The sequence below is a fragment of the Diadema antillarum genome, unplaced genomic scaffold (genome assembly GCF_040938485.1).
Source record: "Diadema antillarum isolate AM-2024a unplaced genomic scaffold, OU_Dant_1.0 seq00001494_RagTag, whole genome shotgun sequence".
In the NCBI taxonomy this organism is placed as follows: domain Eukaryota; kingdom Metazoa; phylum Echinodermata; class Echinoidea; order Diadematoida; family Diadematidae; genus Diadema; species Diadema antillarum.
This window is the reverse complement of record NW_027272231.1, coordinates 456,185-479,875: the sequence shown is the minus strand read 5'-3', so window position 1 is coordinate 479,875 and position 23,691 is coordinate 456,185. Positions and strand designations below refer to the sequence as shown.

Genomic DNA, 23,691 nt, shown 5'->3' with positions numbered 1-23,691 from the left:
TCAAATTATTATCTCATGAGTCGCAAAAATCCGGCGAAATTTGAAAATGACTGCATTTACAGAAATTGGCGTAGAATAAAAAGTACTGAACCAAATCTAATGATTATGGTATCATCGTCTTCTGCGCAAGATGCTCTTTCTAATGATGTCAAAAAATATATCACTTTTAGAATGCAAGGTACTGAAAATCCACCGTTCCGCTTTTTTTGGGACACCCGGTATACCTTTTAATTCCTTTGTCCACAAGACATAAATAGATTGTACGTTCACAAGGAGATTTTAAAGGTACTACACAGATGCATTCAGTGACTTTGTTTTTTCAAAATCAACACTGTTTCAGCTGTTGTTCTCTGTATGCATAGAGCATGAATTCCAGCAAAGCTATAAACACAATGCTTAAACTGGACAGTACCTGCAGTGAATACAGTAACAGATATGCTGATGATAAGCATGTGTAAAGTATACACAGCCAAAGAAGATTGCACAGCATTCACCTAGTGGGAGAAACACACAAAATGAAGCAATCAAAAACACATCTCACTGCTAAACAGCTGGGCCACTTTCAGCATCCCTTTTATGCGGTCCACCACATCACACTAATACTGCATCAGGTGATGGCGACATCCCTGGACGACATCCTACTTCTGGCAGTGGAGGGCTGGCTCCACTGGCGGCGCTGCCCACTGGTGTTCGTTGACGCCGCCCGCTGCCCACTCTCTGCAGAGAAGTCGCCGGTGGTACCGCCAAGCGCGGTGCCTGCAAAGGCTACACTGCTGGGATTGTTTGTGGCCGTCTCCGTGATGACAGTGGCATCATCAAGAAAGTTGGAACTCAATGGGTTCGTGGGTGAACTTGGTTGGTGACTCAGGCCAGTCAGCTCCCCAGAGCTCAGTATCGTGAACCGACGCCCTGCAAGATTGAGCACACACACACACACACAAAACAAACAAACAAACAAACAAAGTTTAGATACATAACATATTTAGAGATCACTATTCAGTCTCTCAGTATGCCACTTTTTTAGCAGGGGTGGATCCAGGAATTCTGTAAATTCTGCAACTAATATTTCTGGTACCACTTCCAGGTTTCATTCCATTTTTTTATTTCTATTTCTTTTGTTTTTAACGAAAAATAAAGGGGGGCGTGCGCCGATTGCGCCCCACTCTGGATCCGCCACTGTTTTTAGTGCACACAAAGCTTCTGATTGCTTCTTCCTGCACACCTAAAAATGAGTCATTCATTTCACTTGTTCCTGGTTGTAACATTTAAAGGACACGTTCACCTTAATATGCATGGGATAGAAAGAATGCAGCAATATTGATAGAAACACATCAGTGAAAGTTTGAGGAACATCCGACACTCTGTTTAAAAGTTACGAATTTTTGAAGTTTCAGTGCCAAAGACTTTTTCTGCTTGTGATGTCACACGCAAAAAACAATATTAAGAAAATATATGAGTATTCACTTTTCTTCCACTATAAATGAGCACTTCACTTGGTTCTTTTAGAAGGCATGGGGAATGATATTACCCTTAACATACATCAGTAACAAGTTGAGGGAATTTGTACTTTTTTCAAAAAATGAGATTTTGTAAAATTCTCTTTATATTTTCTTTATATCATTCTACGCATGTGACATCACAAACTGCAGTATTCTTCTCATCCAGTAATGACTGAGGAGAAACTCATAACTTTTGAAGGGATTATCTGATTTTTCACAAACTTTCAATAATGTCAAAAATCTGGAATACCACAGATGCCTCAACATAAAAAACAGCATTACCTTCTACCGAGAACCACAAAGGCACTGGTTCCTGTTCAGCATTAGTGGTGTTAACACAACTTTGCCTCTACAATGATGCATCTAGAGCTACAACACTTATTTAAAGATGTGATTACCGGTCTATGCAATACCTTTGTATGAAATGAAACACGTTCAAGATAAGATATTAGCCATTACGAGAACTATATAGTGATCTATCCATGTACCTAGCTATTTCAGTGACTAATCTGACAATGGGCTGCACTTTCTACCAAGTGACTTCTACAATATATGAGGCTTCCTAAAATACAGAGTGTGTTCTTTTTATATTGACTAAAAACTAAAGACGTAACATACTACAGACTTGTGAAGTATGAATTCTCAACTCCCACTCCCCCCCCCCCCCCCATACACATCTTGATTAGCCCCAGGCCTTTACTGTGTTTGCATTTTACATGTGTACCTATCAAACTCATTATCTGTGTAGAACTGAGCATCTGACAAATACACTCAGAGATAGAATGTCAGTGAAAGATTAGTTAGTTAAAAGTTATGACCGTTGAAACAATTGTTTATCAGCCAATATGATGTCACACAGATAACAGAGCCCTTTGGCGTCTGTGTGCATTGTAATCCTACAAAACTGTGATATTGATACTGGGGCAACCACTACTGTAAAACGAGAAATTTTCGCGTGCATTTTAATTTCGCGAATTTCGCGAGCGCCAAGATTCGCGAAATTAAAATGCACGCGAAAGCTTTTGTCTACACTACATGCATTGAATGCCAGCAGCAATTCGCGAAAATTTCATGCCACGACAAAGGCTCTCGGCTCCAATTCGCGAAAATTTCATGCCGCGAATATATCATGTTTTACAGTATATCACATGAGTTTCTTCTCTCCCCCCCCCCCCCACTGCTTTTTTTTTTTCTCCTGAGGGAGGCACAATAGAGTGTCCTATGCCACCGAATACTAAGCTGATCCATTCTGCACATGTATCGCTTCATGAAATGACATGTTAATATCCACACAAATATATCTTGCACAACGCTTGTAGAACAAAGGGTGATTATCAAGCATGGACTGTAATTCTTCCTATGTGCTTGTCAACCAGAGAAAGCACATGATACGTTCTATTTGTTATCATTGTTGTTATTCTGAAGGATAATGTCCATGAGCAGGTCTCATGACCCATAAATTGATACAACTGGTGATGGTAACATTGTTACTGTCGTGACATAATGTGCTTTAGTAGTGAATGGTGGAAAAGTGTCACTCCGTGCGCAGCAGCAATAACACAACCTAACTACAATGAAAAACAAACAAACAAATAACATTGTGGTCATGGATTGCTCTCTGCTAAAATGTAAAAACTAGGGCTATTGAAAAAAAAATATCAAAAACAAACAAACAAACAAACAAACTGGCATATATGTTCATTCAGGTCTTACAAACCATTTCCAAGCATTTGTGTAGACACTGGCTGCACTATCTAAGCAACCTATGTGAGTTTATTTTTTCAACAAAAAAAAAAGCTGACACGGGATTGGGGGGATTTTTTTTTTTGTTTTTTTTTTTGCTAAAACATTATTGCTCTGTCACATGTTCTTCAAGCACAACATCACCAAAAAGAGCACTTATTCAGAAACACTGCAGTGAGCAGACAAAAAAGAAACTTCGCACTTGACGATGATTAGGTGCATGAATCAATAGCCTTTCCCTTCTAACACACCTGACACCTGAATGAGGTCATCACACTTTTTGTTTTTCTTTGTAAACAAATCAATTGCATTGCAAAGAGCGACAGGATATTCAAATTGTTAAATGTCAGTATCACACACTTTAATACAGCGATGTACTCATCTGCTAAAAAACAAACAGAACCAAAAATACAAACAAACAAAACAAAAACAAAAACCCAAAGCAGACAAACAAACAAGTGATATAAAATAATGATGATAATAAAGAGGAAACAGACATGTTAAGAGAATGATTTAAGAGGTATTCAGAAAAACAAGGGGGGACTTACCCATCAAGAGCTATGCATGCAACAAGAGTTAGAAAGGGGTACAGGAATGTATAATTCATAGTGGAGAGTTAGTACAGATTTGTAATAATAATAACGATAATAATGATAATGATAATAATAATATATTAAATTATATTTTCTTGACGCCTGAATGCCCCTTGCCAAAGGGACAGACTATCATTGAAATGCATAATATATCTGTCTAACACTTTGGGTATGACTCACTAAATGAAAGACATTAATAGCATCCTATTCATGAAAGACACTGCAGTATCTTGGAACAACATCATTTCCTAACTGTTCCAGAGCAGATAAATATCTCATATTCTTTAGTGGCATATCTAAATGCAACATATTGCCATTGGTACATATGTCATGCTTGTACTAACAGGCATAGACACAGTCACACTGATTATGTTTGAAGCATGCACTGCATTTGTGGGAGAGTGTCGAGTTTAAAATTTCTAACTGATCATGAAATCTGTTAATATCTGCAATAGCAGAAGGTTATTTCAAAACAGGCACATTTTATTACATGCAATTGATTTTGAGAATATTTCTCGTTACAATACTTACTGAGAAGCAATTTATTTCACCAGCTCCATTCATTTCTTTTCTTCTACTTTCAGATTTCAAGATGCAAGAATTAGTTGCTGTTAAGTCAGGCAAACCTCAACAGCTTTTCCAAACATGTATACCAAGGATCCATGCAGTACATTTGATCCTAGCGGTTAATTGACTGTTCTGCCTCAATGGTCAAAGGTCAAAATTCATATTGCGGTATTAGTTGTTGCAAAGTTAAGAAAGCCTCAGAAAATAAACATCTAAAAGCATGCAAACAGGTGTTGGAGATAACATTTGAGAAATATGTAGATATGCTTCCTTTTTTTTAATGTACCATAATGTTTGCTCCTTCTAGCAGGATAAGGATGGTTTAGGTACAGGTTTGAAAGTAAGGTAAGGATGGTTTAGGTACAGGTTTAAAAGTTCTCATATCACATCCACAACAAAATATTGCCTGGGACAGTGTCAAGCTACACAGTTCTTGCATTCACATCTGATTAGGATGAAATCTAAACATCTTAACTACCAGAGGTAAAAGTCTGCTTTGCATGTCATATGAGAACTTTTATGCAAAAGGTTGTTGCTGCACTGAGCTTACCATTTGGATTTTTTACGTTGTTCAGGAAGGGATGGCCTTCTTGCCAACCAGACATGGCTTCAGAGAGTGCTGCACATGTAAAACAAGAATTGAATAAAGCAAACAATTCATTATACGTACGATTCAAAGCAGGAGCATGAATAAAGACCATTGCTGTGATGCTGTACATATTGTGGTCTAGAACTCATCATGTGAGAAATATTAAAGGCATTTACCATTTGCAGATGAAACAAAAACCCAGCTTTAGTACCGGTAGTTCTACAATGTGAGTTAGGGATAGAAACAACCAGCGTTAAAAAGTTAATCAGTATAATAAATGTGAAGTATTGTTAAATATACGAAATGTGAACAATAGCTATGATAAAATTGTTTCCAGACAAAACCGTCTTACAGTTATGGCTTAGTGACAAAAACAGTGATATCTCCTTATGTTTTAGGCTTTATTGCAAAATTTTTATGTGGTACAATGTTTTGTGATACAACTGACCTATACATATGTATCAAATGTGATAATTCGAACGCTTTTTAAACTACTGCTCCAAATGGTCAACAGTACCTTTAATGAAAACCTAAAGTTGCATTGTAGTGTTTACAATATATGACAAATCATTCTTTGTCAAGATTCATCTCGACACTCCACAACAAATTCCCTTTCCAATTCGCAAGGAGACCTAGTGAATTCATTTGGAAGAGAAGTGTGGAAAAAAAGGCAAGCTAGTCATCAACAGATAAGTTCCAGACATGAAAATCATCTTAGTTATCTTTCAGGAGAAGAAATGATTGATCTTCTTTTCTATCGGAGAAGAATCCAGATCAAAAATATTAAAATCTTTCAAACTGAAACAAAATTTACGATTGAAGATAGATCTGTCTAATCTGAAAGAAAAGAAGACCAATCTTTTCCTTCCCTGTTCATCTCAATGTTTCAATGATCAGTCTTCATGGATCAATCATGGATAAGAATATTGCAGGTAAAAATGATAGCTGTAACAATATGATTGTGTTTGGCTACCTTTCCAGTACCTACTGTATAAGCTATTATTTTTGCGAGGGTTTGATTTTCATGAATATCGCGAATCACTGTTGGACCGCGAATTTAACAACATGCGAAAATGTTGCCTTGTGCGAGGGTAACAGTGCCCTTATAGCATGTATCAATTCGCGAAAACAACATCTCGCGAAAATGTCTGTGATCTCCTCACACGCAAAAAATATCTGTACGCGAAAATAACAGCTTATACAGTATATCCACATTTGAAATGCCATGGGTATATACCACACTCACTCAATGGGAGGGAGACCAATGTGTTGGGTAGTGTTTCCAGGCTTCCAGGAAGGCTGGAGATAGCCGATAGTTCTGAGTGTAGTATCGAAGCACCTTGAAGAGATACGGGTCTTGCCTGCACCTGTGAACATACAGTGTAGATATTACAAGAGATGCGCGCACTGACAACATCACTCAAGTTTTAGAATACTGTAAAAGTGGAAATTTTTTGCACATTTCATGCAACATGAATAAGTGCAAAAAATAAAATATTCAAGATCTACAGAGGTCATTTTTGTCTGGTGACACAAGGGGCAAGTTGTTTCTTACATTACCTAGAGTAAACCTCTTCTCACATCATTGTGGAAACAAGATAAACTGTAAATTATATACTCGTGGTTTTAAAAAAAAAAAGCAATGTGGGAAACATGTCACTGGATTTGACATGTTCTCTTACATTTTGAGAATTGGAAAGAATTCTCTCCTCTGGGCAACATTTCAGTTTAAATTTCAATTGAGAGTGATGATACATACAAACTGATTGGTATTCTGTCAAACATTCCTGTAAGATCTCTTGATTGAAATTAAGGCTATGAGTGTGCAGGGCAACAAGCACTTTGAGATTCTCAAAAATGCACTGAAATCTATAATTCTGGCATTGCTTGCTGTGATATTTGCCGAGAGCCGTGCATGCTTGGACCTACTTGTTCAGAAGCTGCCTCTCTGCCTTGTGGTTGTAGCTGAGGTAGCCCAGAGCTATGGCTGCTGATCCCCGGACTTGTTCATTCTCCGCCAGCATCATTTGACACAGGATGTCCACAGACCTAATGGACACCACTGCTGCTGGAACACCTAGAAGCATCAACAGGGGCAGGTTTGTTGCAAGAAAATAAAATGCAAAAGCATCATACAGGAGGGGGGACAAGGATAAAAAGCTTTTTTTTCTTTTCATACCAACTGCCAGCGACACTGTCAATCTCGTGTGTACTTTGCTAAAACACTCGAAGAACATGTGATGTTAGCATCATTTATTCAACACAAACAGGCAAACAATGGAAGACACCTCAATCCATAATACACAATGCACAGCATTGATTTGTAAGTGTGACCCACAAGGTTAATCTTTATACTTACATGTTTCCAGTATGTGGTAGCAACACTTGGTAGTCTTGAGTAATCTACACTTTTCTCCATCCACTTTATATTACACTTTGATATGAGAATATATATTTTGGTTCTCTATATAACATGACGTGAATATAAACCACACAAAAGTAGCACTACCTGTACAATAGAGCAGTGATAAACTAGATCCTTCCATTTGAAAAGCTTGCAATGCCCTGACTATTCAGAACACATTTGTAGTTTAAACTGATCTTTTATGTATGCTGTTACGCTACATTTTCACTTATATGCAAAACATTGTGGGTGCTTCCATAGAGCAGATACTACCTCTGGAATGTCTTTTTTTACAAGACTACTTGTCATTCTGAGCCACATTTAAACCGTAAAATGTTTCTATAATCAAGTGAATCATGCCTTCCCCTCTCTGTATGACCATTATAGGCTTTTACTGTCCCTTTACATCTAGGAGAAATGATATTTTGCTGGTTTAGGCATAACTGTGGTCAACTCGTATCTAAATTTTCTTTCTTTCCTTCTTTTCTCAATATGTGTGGTGGTGGTGGTGGTGGTGGTTATGTTTGTGTGTTTTTGTTTTTGTTTTCTCCTCTCTGTTTCTAAGCTCCATTTTGTAAATCACCTCAAATTGCAATAAATACAGTCAAAACATCAGCTGTTGTCCAACAACCAATCACCTGGAATCCTGTAATTCATTGCTGCTATGGCATCTGCATCAATGTAACTTGGGATGACGGCAAACATACTGAATGAAATGGGATCCTGAAGCTTTAATATTCTGAACTACTTTCTTTTACCTGCTCTGGTGTGAGCGAGTCTGGCCAGACAACCAGCCGTAAGAGCCAGGATGATGGGGTTCTGAGACTGCTCCAATAGGTCCACAAGGAGCTTGATGCCAATGGCCGATGTCGTGGCCTGGTCCTCATCTGGGATGATGCGGGCCAAGATAACCACCTGGAGTGACAAAGGAGGGTTGTGTCAAGCAAGGTCATCTCATAGATCATGCACAGAAAAGAAAGACTGCTACAAAACGGGTTGGGGAATTCTCGCAATCTGATTGGTCAATTGCCATGTACTGTAAATCATGATATATTCGTGACATGAAAATGTCGCTAATTGGAGCTGACAGCCTTTCTCGCAGCATTAAATTTTCGAAATTGCCGCAGCCATCCAATGCATATTGTGTAGGCAAGAATTTTCGCGTGCATTTTAATTTCGCGAATGTTGGCTCTCGCGAAATTCGCGAAATTAAAATGCGCGCAAACATTCCTCGTTTTACGGTAATCTTTTCTCACCGACTGCATACACATTTTCCTTAGAGTCATGCCATTTTCCATAACCATGCATCCAGTAAGTACAAGATGCATGATTTTCCTATGCATCTGATAAACTACAGTCAGCACACAGTTTAGCTATATCTTTAAGAATTTGTTACCCATTTTATAAAATAGATGACTCACAGGTTTGTTTGTTTGTTTGTTTGTTTGTTTGTTTGTTTGTTTTTAGAGGGTTGGTAGGAACTGTGTACACACAGTACCTGTGAACTAAAAGAGACCCACTCAGCTATGCCTCATAGTTTCAAACACTTCAGAGGCACTTCATGAACACAATTCCTACAAACCCACACAAACCTTTGAGTCATTTTAATACTGATGAGAGTACACCATCAAGATGCCATCCCTGCAGTTATTATCAACAATAATGGAAATAATAAACCCATTCTCAGATGACCACGAAGTGTGAAGCTGTGAAATGGTTGCTCACTAGATATCAAATTTCTTAAGATGTTTTACGTAAGTTAGAATTGCCCCAATTGTGGGATGCAGAATCTGGCAATTGCCCTGCACATTACATCTCAAGCCAAAGAGAGTGGTAATCACAAACCTGAAATGCTGCATTGCAGCGGAAAAACTCATCACTGGACTCCAGGAATGGCACAAAGGAGTGGTAGCGGATTCCCCCAGACTCCGCGATCTCCCGCTGCTGAGCCACGTTGTTGTAGGCAAAGGCCGCCAAGGCGCTCCCAGCCAGGAGCCGAACGAGTTTGTCACCAGAGTGGAGGCGCCTCAGGATGTGGATGTAATCAAAGTCCCCATTCTCGCTGATGTCAGTCATCACCTCAGGGTTTCCTATTTGAGGAGAAAGTGATTGTTTGGCAAGAAAATATGACAGAGTTTGAATGCAAAAACAGATAAATGCCATTATCGAAGTTTTTTGAGAAAGGCCATAATCAAACAGAGAAAAATTAAATCTCTCAATGATACTACAATCATTACACACAAGAAATATTTTTGAAGATATTATCAAAATTATCATACATTTTAATCATTTTGTGTTTTTTGGCAGCTTCATAACAAAAACACACACAGACACATATACATAGTAAAGAGTGACACTGAAATGCGTCTGTAAATGACTTTCAATCACTTTCAACTGTACCTCCTTTGGGACACAATAAGCCCGCTGCATATGACTCTGAGATAAACTTTCGTGCAGAGGACGCCCGAGCTGAATTCTACCATGAAAATTTATTGGAATTTGGTGTCAAGATACCAAAGGTTAGAGAGTTCCAGTGTAAAAAACAAAACACAATTTGCGTATTCTACCCTCCCAAAATTTCAGATAGAAATTACTTGAGTGGGAAAAGGCCTATACAGTTCAAACAGACCATCATTCCAATGGACTAATTTGGACAAAGGCAAAAATCACTCACCAACGCTGCAATATCCCAATGAAAGGGCAGACTCTACTTTGACCAGCTCATTTCTGGAGTGCACCATGAGTGCAACGAGGTAGCGTATGCCTCTGGCCCCGAGAATAGTGTTTTGATTCTTTGTGTGCGGGATGAAGCCTATGCCGATGCACAGGTGCCGCAGTGCCCTGATCGTGCTGAGGACTATGTGTTCCTTGGGCGATCGCAGAAGTCTCACCAGTGGCTGCACACCGTTAGCGTTGGCGATGGTGTCCTGCTTGTTGAGGGGTCCCTGGGCCAATACGGCTAGGCCTTCTGCCCCAATGTAGTGGAGAATATCATTTTCAGCCTGAGCGTTGAGGAAGTCGATGAGGAGATTCACGCCAATCATGCCTGCCATGGAACGCTGCTCGTCTACGTCTTCACCAGCGAGTGCCCACAGAGCGCTGGCGGTACAGACGTGGACGTTTGGGGCCCCGCTTCGCTTCAAGAGCTGCATGATGGGGATGACCCCACCTTCCTCTAAGATGGTCTTCTGTGTGTGAGGGTTGTCCTGGGCCAACATGTGGATGGCAGTGATGGCACTCAGCTGGATTTCACTATGCCTCATATTGGCGAGTGAAATCAATGCCGATGATCCTCCTTCATCTACAAATAGGTCTTGGTTGTTCGTGTCTTGCCTGACAATGTTGCTCACCGCTCTTGTCAGAGCGAGGAGCAGAGCCTTTGAGGTTCGATTCTCAAATAGTCCGACCACCGATGTTATTGCCCCTGATGATGTTCCTATGGTCTGCTGATATTCAGGGTTAGCATTTGCAATCAAAGCAAGTGTTTCTGTGACTTGAACAAGAATATCTATATCGTTACTTGTCTGCCACAACTTGACCAGTATAGGAATTGCCCCATGTGAGAACATCTGCACTATGAACTCCTTAACTGATGCTAAGTGGCACAGAACACAGGCTGACGCATAGACTATTTCCCTATCTTTGCCAGACAGCATCTTCAGCGTGGTTGGGATACCATCAGCTTTTACAATCTGCTCCTTCACGATCATGGCTTCTATGATATTGAGGAGGATGGTGAATGTGTACAACTTGGCCTTGTCAGAAATCATGGAGTTGAATATCTTCACCATGATGGGCACGGCGTTGACTTGGACGAGGGGCTCCCAGCTGGGATTCAGTCCCTGGTCTATTGGCTTGGTCAGAAGCACAAGCATCTTCCCCGCTGCCTCGGCTTCATCATCGGAGTGCGACGACAGGAGCTTCACCATCTTGGGCCACACAGGCAAGTCCTTGTGGTCATGCTTGATGAAGAAGTGCAGGATGTCAATGTACTGCTTGAGGGCAGCGATCTCGACGGGGCCCTGGTTCTCGTGATTCTGGTAGCGGAGGTCGGCACCGAGTCGCACCAGACATTCCACCGTGTCCAGCTTCCCGCTCTCCACTGCCAGCAGCAGCGGGGTCATGAGGCGCTCATCGTTGGTGGGGAACTCCAGCTGGTCCTCACTGGCCCCAACAAACTTTTCGATGGACTTGATGTAGCCATGGTGAGCGGCATGGTGGATGTGGCTCCAGCCATTCTCGTCCAGGTCATTCATAATGGCCCGCTCCTTCGCAAACTCGTCCTTCTCGGCGTCTTGCCTGGTTGATCTGCAAATAGACCACACAAAGAAACAATGATGGTCACACTATCCTCAGTCTGAAATGCTTTAGTTATAATCTTAAATCATACTTTTCAGACAGAAGATTAAAAAGAACTATTTATGTTTTTAAAAGTGCTACTTCCACACAATATCTACAAAAAACAGAAAGGGGCAATTCCACGGTAACTGACGTTACGCGTAAGGATTTTCTTGAAATTGTTTATGTTGTAGTTTTGTGAATGAAAGCACCTGGGGCTTGTGATTAGCATTGATGAATGAGTTCACGAGAATGAAGAAATGGGTGGAAAGTTTTTCTCTCAAACTGGATTTCTTATCACATAGCAAGTGAAAATGTGTCGGTAACTGACGTTACGGAAAAAGGACATAGGAAATTATGGTGTAGATTTAAATGGAAATATCTCATGTCCCTGACTTCTAAACTTTATGTGCTTTATATGGCAATGTGCCTAGGTTCTTGGGAACAGGTGTGCACAATAATGTGCACTTTAGATATTTCCTTTTAGCACCATGCCAATTTCAGTGAAGGCATGACGGTAACTGACGTTACGTAACTGACGTTACGCTTACATTTGCCATAGGGTTTACACATGGAAAATCATGATTGGGAATAGTTTTGTGATATTTTATAATTCTGACCTTTCAGAGTGATTTGTTTGATATGGAATCATATGTTGGTTCATCAATTACAAATACCCAAATGAAATGAAACATTAGTCCATTTTCTTTGTGTTTAATGAAAACTTAAAGGGAAACATGTCAGTAACTGACGTTACGTAAGTGACGTTACACATACTTTTGCTGTGGGGTTTACAAAGAACTAACTTATTTAACAGGTTATTATACTGCTGCAGTATACCAGTAACAATCCCAGGCATTTACTTAGCAACAAATTAAAACAAAATCTAAAGACACAAATGGGGTGGGGCCCTTAGAGGGCAAGCTCCCCCCCCCCCCCCCCCCCAAGCCATAGCACAGTTGAGCAAAAATCATGTAAATGCACCAGGGGATATTTCTTGACATTTGTCTTAAGATTGAATGCTTATCAATTCAACAGTTATGATTACACAGAGCCATTTAGATTCAGCAGTTCCAAGTATTAATATTGACATACATCTGTAACTAAGGTTTTTTTGTTTTGTTTTGTTTTTAATGAACAGGAAAGTTTCTATCTAGAGTACCCCACCCATAATGCCCTGCAGTACTACACAAAACACAGATATTTTTGTGTGTGAAAAAACAACAACATATCTTTCAGGTCATGGGGAAAAAACACATACAAATAAAAATATTCATGTGAAATCCACTGTGATATATTCTTTCTTCTTTTCTTTATTTTACTCCTTCTCCCTCAAGGCATTGTTAGGGCCACAAATAACAAAATGATCTCCATTATCAATAATGATTTAAATGAATAGTGTTACACTTTTAATATTTTTTTTCTGTGAAGAAGAAGCATGCATTTTTGGTCAAAGGGGCATTTGTTTATTCCTTGCTTGAAGGAATGTAATTGTTTTTCTTTTCCTTTTCACTGGTATATCAAGGCTTGCAGATACATCCCAGATACCAAGGAATAGGACTTTGCAATGAAAGAATTCTGAGATCAATATAAACGAATCTTCCTGTCCATAATTATCATGTATTACAAAAATGTCCCTGCATGAAGGAAATAAAGTAATCAACAAATATGAACAGTTTTTTATTTTACCTTAGAATCACCTCTCACTTTGAGCAACATTATTGTTAAACGTTGAGCAACATCAGTGTTAGTTTCAAACAGTAATGACAGTACATGCCTTATGTCAGGCCTGCTTATGTACCATTTCAAGAAGTGCCATATGAACTAAACCAAACATTTACAAATAAATGTAAGTGCAAGTGAATAAATATATCTCTTCCTGCATTTGCCTTGAGGTAGAAACTTCACTAAGCTTCCAGAAAAAAAGAAAAATGCTAGCAAAAGTAGTCATTAGTAAAGATTATGAAACTGTTGGTATACAGCTGTACACAAGCTTTTTGATAGAAAAAGGTGGTTACCATGCAACCACATCGTTGATTAGGCCTACAAATTTGGTAGCTTTATCATCCTGTAGGACTGTGAATGTACTGTATAGTAATTTGAGTGCATTATATATTGCATGTGGTAAACCTAAACTTCCAGATGATTGAACCGTACTTGTGCTGAACCGAAAATCAAAAGCTCTAGCCCCCTCCACCAAAAAAAATAAAATAAAAAAAAAATAAATAAGATAAAATGAACCACAAGAAATGTACCCATGGACATACAGTGTACCATGGTGATGACATCATTCCCTATCAAAGGGATTGCTGCTCTTTGTTGATAACCTTTGACTTCCTAGGTGTATTGAATGGCCTAAAGTCTAAAAAATTTGCCTAAGTTATGATTACTGTCATGGTAACTGACGTTACATACTGGTATATGACGTTTCGGTAACTGACGTTACACATTTTGATGTGTTCATTTGACTTCCCAGTATGCCAAGTATCCTTATTTTCTGGTATTGAAAGGAAGGCATATGGGCATACATTAGAAATCCTAAGTTACATCATACAGCTCACTTTCTTTGATGAATAAAGTTAAAAATTCCTTGTTTTTGGTAACTGACGTTACATCCATCATTGTCAAACTAATTAAAAGTTTTTGTAAAATTCTTTAAAGCAACCAGCTTGTTCTTTCTATCATGTGGTAAAAGACATGTCTGGTAACTGCATACATATAAAAGATTGTTGTTTAGAGTACTAGTAAAGTGGATATACAGAGGGTAAATTATGTGACAATACACTCTTTCTCACCATTGAGTTATAGGCATATTTTGCCAGCCATTTTGAAAATCAAAATGGCCGCTTTTATTGAAAAACATAATGATTCTTAAAACTTCAACTCAAGTACTGTCTGAAAATGTATGGTGTTTGAAACAAATATCATTTTGAATTTTCGGCATCTGTGTCCTACATACCGTGGAATTGCCCAAAGGCAACTCAAAGCAGAGACTCCAACTCTCCCGTTCTCGACGGGAGATCTCCCGCCGAAAGCCTATTTTGGCAAAATCTCCCGTTCTCCCGCTTGAGATTTGATTTCTCCCGCCCTGGCTCCGTGTCTCCCGGTGGAAAGGATTTCTTACTTATTGCTATCGTATGTTGAAAAAAAAATAAGCCTTAGATAGCACCAGAGAACGTCTAGAACCCTAGGAAGTTCGCGCTTCACACACATCAACTTGGAGTCTCCCGTTTGCTAGGGGTTTCGAGCGGGAGAATCCCCAGATCAGAAGGTGCTTGGGGTTGGAGTCTCTGTCAAAGGTCGGTGGAGAACATGGTTCAATCCTATTTCCTAAATTCAAAGTGTGTGTCTATGAAAGAAATTAGGCCAGTTCCTATTCACTGCATTTGCAATAAGAGTCTTATAGTCTACTGCACTGGAGCATCCCGAGATATGTGTCACCCTTAATGTTTGGAAAATCCTATTTTTTCAATAATAGACTGAACAATTTCCAAAAGAAAATCATACTACTTGATGGAACAACAACCATCTAATTACATGCATCTGTGCAATATTGCATGAAAAAAGAAAATATTTGTGTTAAATGTTCTCAAGACGCTTTTCTTATTTACATCTTCTCTATGCCGTACTAGACAAAATCAGAGCCATACCTGAATAGTACAGTACCAGTTTTCAATGGCACGTACCAGCAAATCACATCAATCCAATTGGAAAATCAGCAAATTAACAGCACAATCACAAACATATTTGTAGGTGTATTGGAGGAGTAATGAAATGTGCAATTTACCACAACTGATGTCAACATTTCAAACCCTGAAAACAAGGTACCCTTAAGCACATTAAATCACACTGCTTAAACAATTTCACCATCAGTGCAAAATTCCCCATGAATTTGACCCAGATACAGCTGATTGCCATGTTACCCCACAATCAGTTTGATATACTATGGGTAATCTTTCCCATTTGGACTTCTGCAACACTCCTGCTAAAGCAATGTCACCACTAATGATTAATGATACCAATAATCATGTTGAACTATAATATTAATGAAGCTGAATTAATTCCAAATGGGCAGGACAATGCACTGATCTGAAAGCATCACTGTACATATTTATCTTTACGTGGCTTTGTTACTCTCAAAGGCCGGGACCATCTTCTACGTCCAAAGGGTTAGCATGCATGGCCTTCTAAAAGTTTTGTACATCCCACTTAGAGTCCCCTTAATCCAGAGAACCTTTAGAAGACATGGCAGACATTAACGAGTGGTAGAACTGAGGCAACCCATCCAAGACGAGAGAAACCCCCGTTAGAGTTCCTGGTCAGCTGGCATGAAGTCAGCATACCATTTTAGGAAACCAGTTGCTGTGCGTTTCTCCTCGAGAGAGACGGGCGGTTACTGGAAGTGTGTGCTGTGATTACGCCGTGACTGTTTAGAGTCCCTGTGTCTGCCTTAAACACAGCACAACCTCTGGAGGTTACCTCAGACTTGAGCTAGGCTGTCTAGCATGACATTTACCTCAGACTCAGCTAGACTCAACCCAGACTCATGCTTTGTGCCATGTCCATTGATTCCAAGGTGTCTAAGATAAACATGGCACAGCCTCTGGAGGTTGTGCTGTGTTTCGAGGGATTCTATACGGAGAATCACTTTCAAATAAGCAATGGTGGTGCATGGTGCAGAACTTACAATGTACCAGCAGGGATGAAAATTTTTCTTCCCTTTCATACAATGTAGCTTGATGCAGAAAACGTGTCTTTCCAATAATACCACACAGATGTTTTTAAATCTGCATCATCAGTTGATATGAAAATTAAATTAATGTCATATGCTAAAAATTACTGTCAAGAAAGGAAAAATGCCCCAAAACAAGCAGGGAAAAAAAAAAAGAAGCATTTGTGCATTGCATGTAAAAAGGAATGTTAAAAGCCTCCGCAACCCAGGCTACAAAATACAAGAGTGAAAGTGATGTGGGGAATGACTGCATATGTGCCATATATTGCAGTGCTTTTAGCATCATCAGAAATTCTGTGAGTCAACACATTTGTAAAGAAACTATGGAAAATATTTCCTCCCATAACACACATGCACTATCATCTTAAAGGTGGGAAATCACTTACTTTTAATCTTGAAGTGTTTTAAAGATATATCTCATTTTGTTGATTTTTTTTTCTTCATTGCAATTTTGACCACATAAGAAAATGTCCCTACAGCAAAATAATATGCTAGTAAACTATCTACACATAAATCATATACTGTAATAGCTTAATAACTTTTCTGCAAGATAAATTTATCACTTGGTTGAATATCTCAGATATCATGAGATTCATCTGTCTAGAACAAACAAACAAACACTGCATAGTTTTGTTTGTAGTGATGTTGATAGCCTGCAACACATCACTTACAGTACATGAAATGCTTGTGGCTGAACTATGATATTTTCATGTGTTTGCATATTAATCCCTAAAGTTGTAGCACTTCGCAAATTTAAAGTTAGCCAGACCAGATGCCATGCAAAGCACGGAGCGACTTCTGTACAGTGACAGGGCTGTGTATAGTTAATTTTAAGCATGAAAGAACCAGTCATTTTTCACACACAAGCAAATGTACACAAAGCAATATGTCACATCGCATAGCATAGCATTAAGACTTGGCCAAGATGCCATTGCACTGACAGCCAAATTACATTATTGTTATACAACATTGTGTATCATGAATGATGCAGCATATTTTATGATTTATCACATCAAAGTTAGCTGTGCTCATGACATCAGTTGCAACCAAACACACAACCTCTTAAGAATCAAAATACTTACGAGGCATACATCTTGGCACTTTCTGTAGAGAGATATAAAGTCAACTCTAAATTCAAACACAGAGCAAATTGATTACAACACGAGTGTCTTTGCAGCAAATTATTCTACAGTTACGCTTCAGTTTCTCTATTCTCTTGTGACCGGAGTTGGAATGGGAGTATAAAACTTCGTTATAAAATCATCATGGTTTGTGTACGAGTCCAGGGCAAAGGGGCAGGGTATCCAACAGTGCAAAACTGGTTCTCCTGCAGGCACAGCCATCCAACCCACAAGATGACCATACATAACTAACAGTTACAATTTGAAGATCTCTCTTGAATGTTGTTGTGCACCATCAATCATGCCTATGGACTTCAATTCAGAAATTTGTCGTGGCACAGTATTCAGCAGACTCTAACGTTAGATCTAGTAAATCATCACTAGAAGAGTAGAACAGCTTTATGCCTTTAAGTAAACACGTGATTTGATTTTGCAAAGCAGGGTGTCACAACGAATGAATTCGTCTGCCAGGATGGCCCAGGAAGCCGATTCCAAAGCACATGCATAAACAACACTTGGTTCTGTCAAACAGTCGAAATCAGTTGGTTACTGGATGGGAAAGCACACGAGTCACGACGTGGGTTAATCCAGAATTCGACTTCCAAGATAAGGTCTGAAGGACATGGCTACGAAAGTACATTTGTCATTAACGCCCACATTTTTAGTAAATAGTGCACATAAGTTCTGATGTAATTGAACTGCAGAACTTAATCTCCTTTATTCCGAACATGTTCCGGTAAACCATGGCATGGCACTGTACACAATTAACCTAAATAATGCACTGCCACCGAGTTACAATGACAGATAGATGCCAGACTGTCGTGTCGACAGTAAAGACTCCTATTTCACACTCCATTCTCGTTCGCCACTCATACATGCAACTTTCAAAAAGAATGCAGCCAACCTAGACTCGAAATTCAATGATTCAGGATTCAAACAAAAGAGAAGCATTTCTAAGGCCTTTTTTGCATCAATGCTCACCGGATCAATTTCTAGCCCTCATGAATGAAAGCATATTTGATTCCCCATGGTCTTGGATCCAAAGATCAATACATGTTCCCCGAGCGAGATCGTCTACTTAGCGGCGCCTACCCGGCCCACCTTGCTCATCGCTTCGTGTACGTACTGAATGCATGTGATGATGTGTATTGTAATTAGCTAGCTAGCTACTACCGAAGCTCTACGTAGCATGCATGCATGTTGTGTGGTACTTTGGCCCATTCAGTGCCGCGGGGGGCTCCCTTGCAGCTCTTGCAATCAATTATAATATACGATTGAAAAAAAAAATCAATAAATAATTTGATTTTCAACCAATATCTTTTAAGATTATCAAAAAATAAACAATATATAAAAAATAGAGATATTATTTGTGATAAATATACTTATATAATTTCTAATTAGTAAAAGTGTATATCATTGTTATTGCTTATAAAATTGGCAATATTGTCGTGCGCTCTCTGAGCGTGTGGTTGCTGAGGCAACGTCCACAGTGAGATAAGGGGAAAAGTACGGCGACAGGTGTAACAAGACAACCCCTTGCGCTCTCGGGAAAGCTCGTGAAAGCAACAAAATCTTGCGTTTGTTGTGGTGGCTTCATCGACCAGGGAGGTGAGACTTGTCTCACCTCCCTGCATCAACCTACCCGTAGTTTTTCTTGGACGAATTTTGATTATCAACTAAAACTCCTTCAAACTTATAATCCTGTTTTGGTACCTAGCTAAAAACTGAAGGGAAACGTGGTTTCAATCGGGGTTTCAATGTACATTGTATTCGGAAGGTGGATCTTTCCAACTCCTTGCAACTTTAATCTTTCAAGATTTCCAAGAACGCGTGTTTACATAGCTAGAACAAAAATAACGGCGATTTGGCGTGATGATGATCATAACAATGATGTCAACTATATACGATGATAATAATAGTAATAATGATAATAATAATAATAATAATAATAATAATAATAATAATAATAATAATGATAAATTATTCCTATTAACATTATTGTCATCATCATTATCACAAACTTTTTAATATGATAATGGCTATATACTAGGAGGATGTAAGGACATGAATGGAATAGGATTTTTCCTTTTATGTAGGCCTAATAAAAAGTTACATTTTTTTCTTTACACCATATGTTCAGCTTATTGATATTTCTATTATCTCAGATACGCGAATAATTGGTTAGACCCTATATTTTTGTATCATTTTCACATTCTTCATGATATGTAAGTCGTGCATGACTTGATTATTTTTCACCAGTAAAAATCAATCTTAAGAAATATTCATAACTATTACAATACTCTTGTCACGCAGCTATCGACAAGGATTTTTTAAAATTCTTTATTCGAATTTCGTTCAATGCTACAAAATTCACATTAAAAAAATACATTTTACAAAAATAAAATGCATTATACACAAACATTGTACAGAAATATATCAATCTTTCATTATTACTCATTTAACCAAAAACGAAATCCGGTTTTTGTTTCTTTCTTTTTATTAAACACACATCTATTCTGGCAAAGTGCCCTCAAACGGGGACACGATGGTTTGCTCAAGACAATTGGGCACATTCCACCACTTGTTTCTTGAAAGAAAAAAAAAATCTTCGATATACATTTTTCTTTTTTTTTCTTCTTTTTGAAAACCGACCAATTAAAAACCGAAACACCATCAAAAAAAAAATAAATAACACATCTCAGTTTAAAACACACACACACACAGACACACACATACACAATCATAAACAAAAACGACGGGTTCTTCCTCACAAAGCTGGGGTCGCGGTAAGATTTCTAATGTGAAGAGGAAGGCTGACTCCAAAGCAAAGTGACGTCTCAAATGAAATTCTATTTCCAGTATTACATATTTGTTTTCAATACAATTTCAAGGAAAGCAAACGAACAGTGTAGGCCTATTTACAACAATATTATAAACATACATTTCTAAAATTATTTGTTCGAAATAATTGTGGAAAAAGAGGCCCGCGTAAAAGGCAAGCTTGTAGAGATGTGGGCCACTCGATAAGTTAAACATACAGTTTAAAAAAGAAATGCATGTTGACAGTGTTCAAATAATCATTCATGCAGTTGATTCACAAGTCAGTATATCTTATATTCAACCACAAGGGGGAAAAAGAATTGCGTCAAAGGCTTTATTTTTTCCGTTAAAAAGAGATTAAAGGGATGGTACAATTTCGGTTAAGATGGGGCATAAGGTTTCCAACTTTTTTTATGGTTTTTTTTTTAGATACTTAGAAACCACTTCTTGAAATGCTGAAAAGCATAATTCTAAGAGGAATTCAAGGTTTATTTGATTAAAATTGGTTTTAAAATGGCTGAGATATCCAAAACAGAGTTTGAATTCCTCTTATAATTGTATGCTTTTATGCATTTAAGTAGGCCTATCGCTCAAAAAGTTAAAAGCTGAATTCTCACCTCAACTAATACTATACCATCCCTTTAAATAAAAGATAATGGTTGTTTATATGCCCACAATAGATAATGTGTTATCTCAATACTTTTGTCTCCGTCACCCTCACCAATACAACCAACATCGATAAATGGCTAGGGAAACAGTTTGTCGATGTTTCACGTCATTATACATTCTTCCTAAAATGAATGAATGACAATAAAAGCAGAGTTTCATGCTATCCCACAATGTCCCTTCTTCATTGTATCACAAATGTGCAATGTTGCTATATAGACATTTTACGCTGTCAGCTAGATCATTTTGGTAATTTCCGTGTAGAACGGAAGACAAAGAAGAGAAGACTCTGATCGCAAAACGAGTTTTAACTCCATTCTTGTTATGTTTAGATTTATTTAGACATTTATAAATACACTTTGTAGTGAATATAATACGAAAAGATAAGACATTTCTAATCATAACTTGTTATGTTACAAGATTAGTGATGTATATCCACTGGAAAGGTTTTATTTTGCTTTATCTCTATCTTGTTTGCTTTGCCTGTTGGTGCAATTTTTTTTTTTTTTTTTGTTGTAATCTTGCAATGCAGGCTCTATTTGGGCTTCTTAGGGTATACGTGAAAAAGTACAATGATTTGATTTTTTTAAGTCGCATAAGCGTGACATGTAAACGTTTACTCTTCAGAATCTTTGCAATAGCCAGCTGCAGCAGCTGCTCGCAATTTTAATTTTATTTCTCAATTAAATCAAATTTCACTGCCGTGAGGGTTGGCATTCTGTGCACTGTTGTTCATTATGTCCTCATGGTATAAGAAGGAATTACGTTAAGGCAAAGTCCCATTAAATTTGTTTATGTGCTATTCCGTACCGTTTCGAAGTTAACTTTATAGTGACTGCATGACTAAAATCTACAACCAGAATTATCGCAGTTCATATCATATCAGACATAGAAAAGGAAATATATAGAATAGTTATGTTTCAGAAGATTATGTTTTCATAGAGCGCGAATGTTGGTTGTACCCGTAAGACAAATTAAGAACGGCATTAAAGTCATTACTTACAGCTTTGCAGTTAATTTCTGCTCAAAGAATGAGGATACAATAAATTTGTCCACACCCCCTTCCCTAATACCAATGTGATCGTTGCTACGACCATAATCATTTGACGAGAAGGATACAAATTATCTTTATACGTTTTCATGCACAGGTAAATATTTTCTATGTAGGGCCTACTGGTCAATGCTTTCCAATAAAAAATAGTTTAGCGTAAAATTCCTTATGTGATCGTAAAAGTTAGAGCAAGTTAGTGTTCTAAGGCGCTGGAAAGAGTAGTAGGACCGGTGTAGTACTGTAGTTGGCAAGGTTTGAAATAGCGCCATCTACAGTTGCCGAGCACTTTCACTCAAACCAATGCAGTGCACGACCAAGAAGACCAATCCGATACGAGAGGCACAATGTAGCGTGCATCCCATGCATGTAATCAGCTGATCGCCCCACAAAGTTTTGATGCAGTGCGTAGTGAGCGGTGCCAGTGGTGAGATGCAGAGTGGCTGAAGTGAGATTCGGCTAATGATCACGAGCGGTGGAGATGAAATGTTGTTTAACCCGAGCCTACGAAGGGATTTTTAACAGGATATACCTGTTGGGAAATATCATTGCGCCGAGTGTGTATTGTAAAAGGACACAAAGTGGAATTATTTTCGAAACGACGCGCGTCTATCGACTGCAATTCTGACTTAAATTTCTGAAGCTCCTGCTGCCCATGCCTTGAGCCTTGTTCACGGATCTGATGCGGCGCTTGGATTCTTCTCCCGTCAACCCAGCGCCGGGCCGCTGGCGTTAGCTCACAGCAGAGCGTGGTGGTATCCGAAGTGAGCGTGACGCTATCGAAACAATTGACACTGAAAAAAATATCTGTTCCACTACTTTTCGCAGGAAACAGAAAAGAGGTGCATAAATTCACGGATATACGTTGTATTGCCGGCGTGACCGTCATTTTAAACGACTAGTGACTTGAAGGAGAAGAAGCTGTTCCATTATTCGTTTTTGGTAAGTCTACTAATTTTACAGGAACTGAAGTTTCTTTCAGGTGAACGAAATCAGGACAGAAAGGAATTACCAATTTGCAATGAGAAGAACCAATGAAACCATTGTGCAAGAGAGGAATGCAGTTCTTGTAAAATGAAGTAAGAAAGTGCATATGACTGTGATCATATTCCATGTAAATAGGGCCTATACTATATACCGACATCGTGTGTAACATCATGCATACTTAAAAAGATAGCAATCAGCCTTTTTCCAACCATCCATCTCTCAAAATCTGACAACTTAATGTAAAAGGTTTAGTTGTGACTTTACTTAAAAGTATTCGAATTTCTTGAGCTATTTCTGCAAAATAGTGTTCTTTTTGCATTCCATATAAAGGTCCATACATTTGTATGTATTTTGTTAAATTCTTTATGTCTTCGGTTTAAATCGCGTACTGTGTATTTAGCAATGTGCAAATTTAAGGGAATTGAATAATAAGAATTGTTGCAATTGCCTCTACATCACATGGATTTCTGCAGTAGAATTATGACTGCATGCAGTCAGTCTGAAGATTTCTGTGATAATGCATAAGATTTTATTATAAAATGAAAAGATTTTTTTTTTGTGTGTTAAGATGTAGGAATTACAAT

The 23,691-nt window shown here is 38.5% G+C and overlaps 1 pseudogene; it reads right to left on the bottom strand.

The window, feature by feature from the left end:
* Positions 1–607: 607 nt before the first annotated feature.
* Positions 608–18,703, bottom strand: LOC139710032 (ankyrin and armadillo repeat-containing protein-like; annotated as a pseudogene).
* Between the last annotated feature and the right edge of the window lie 4,988 nt (positions 18,704–23,691).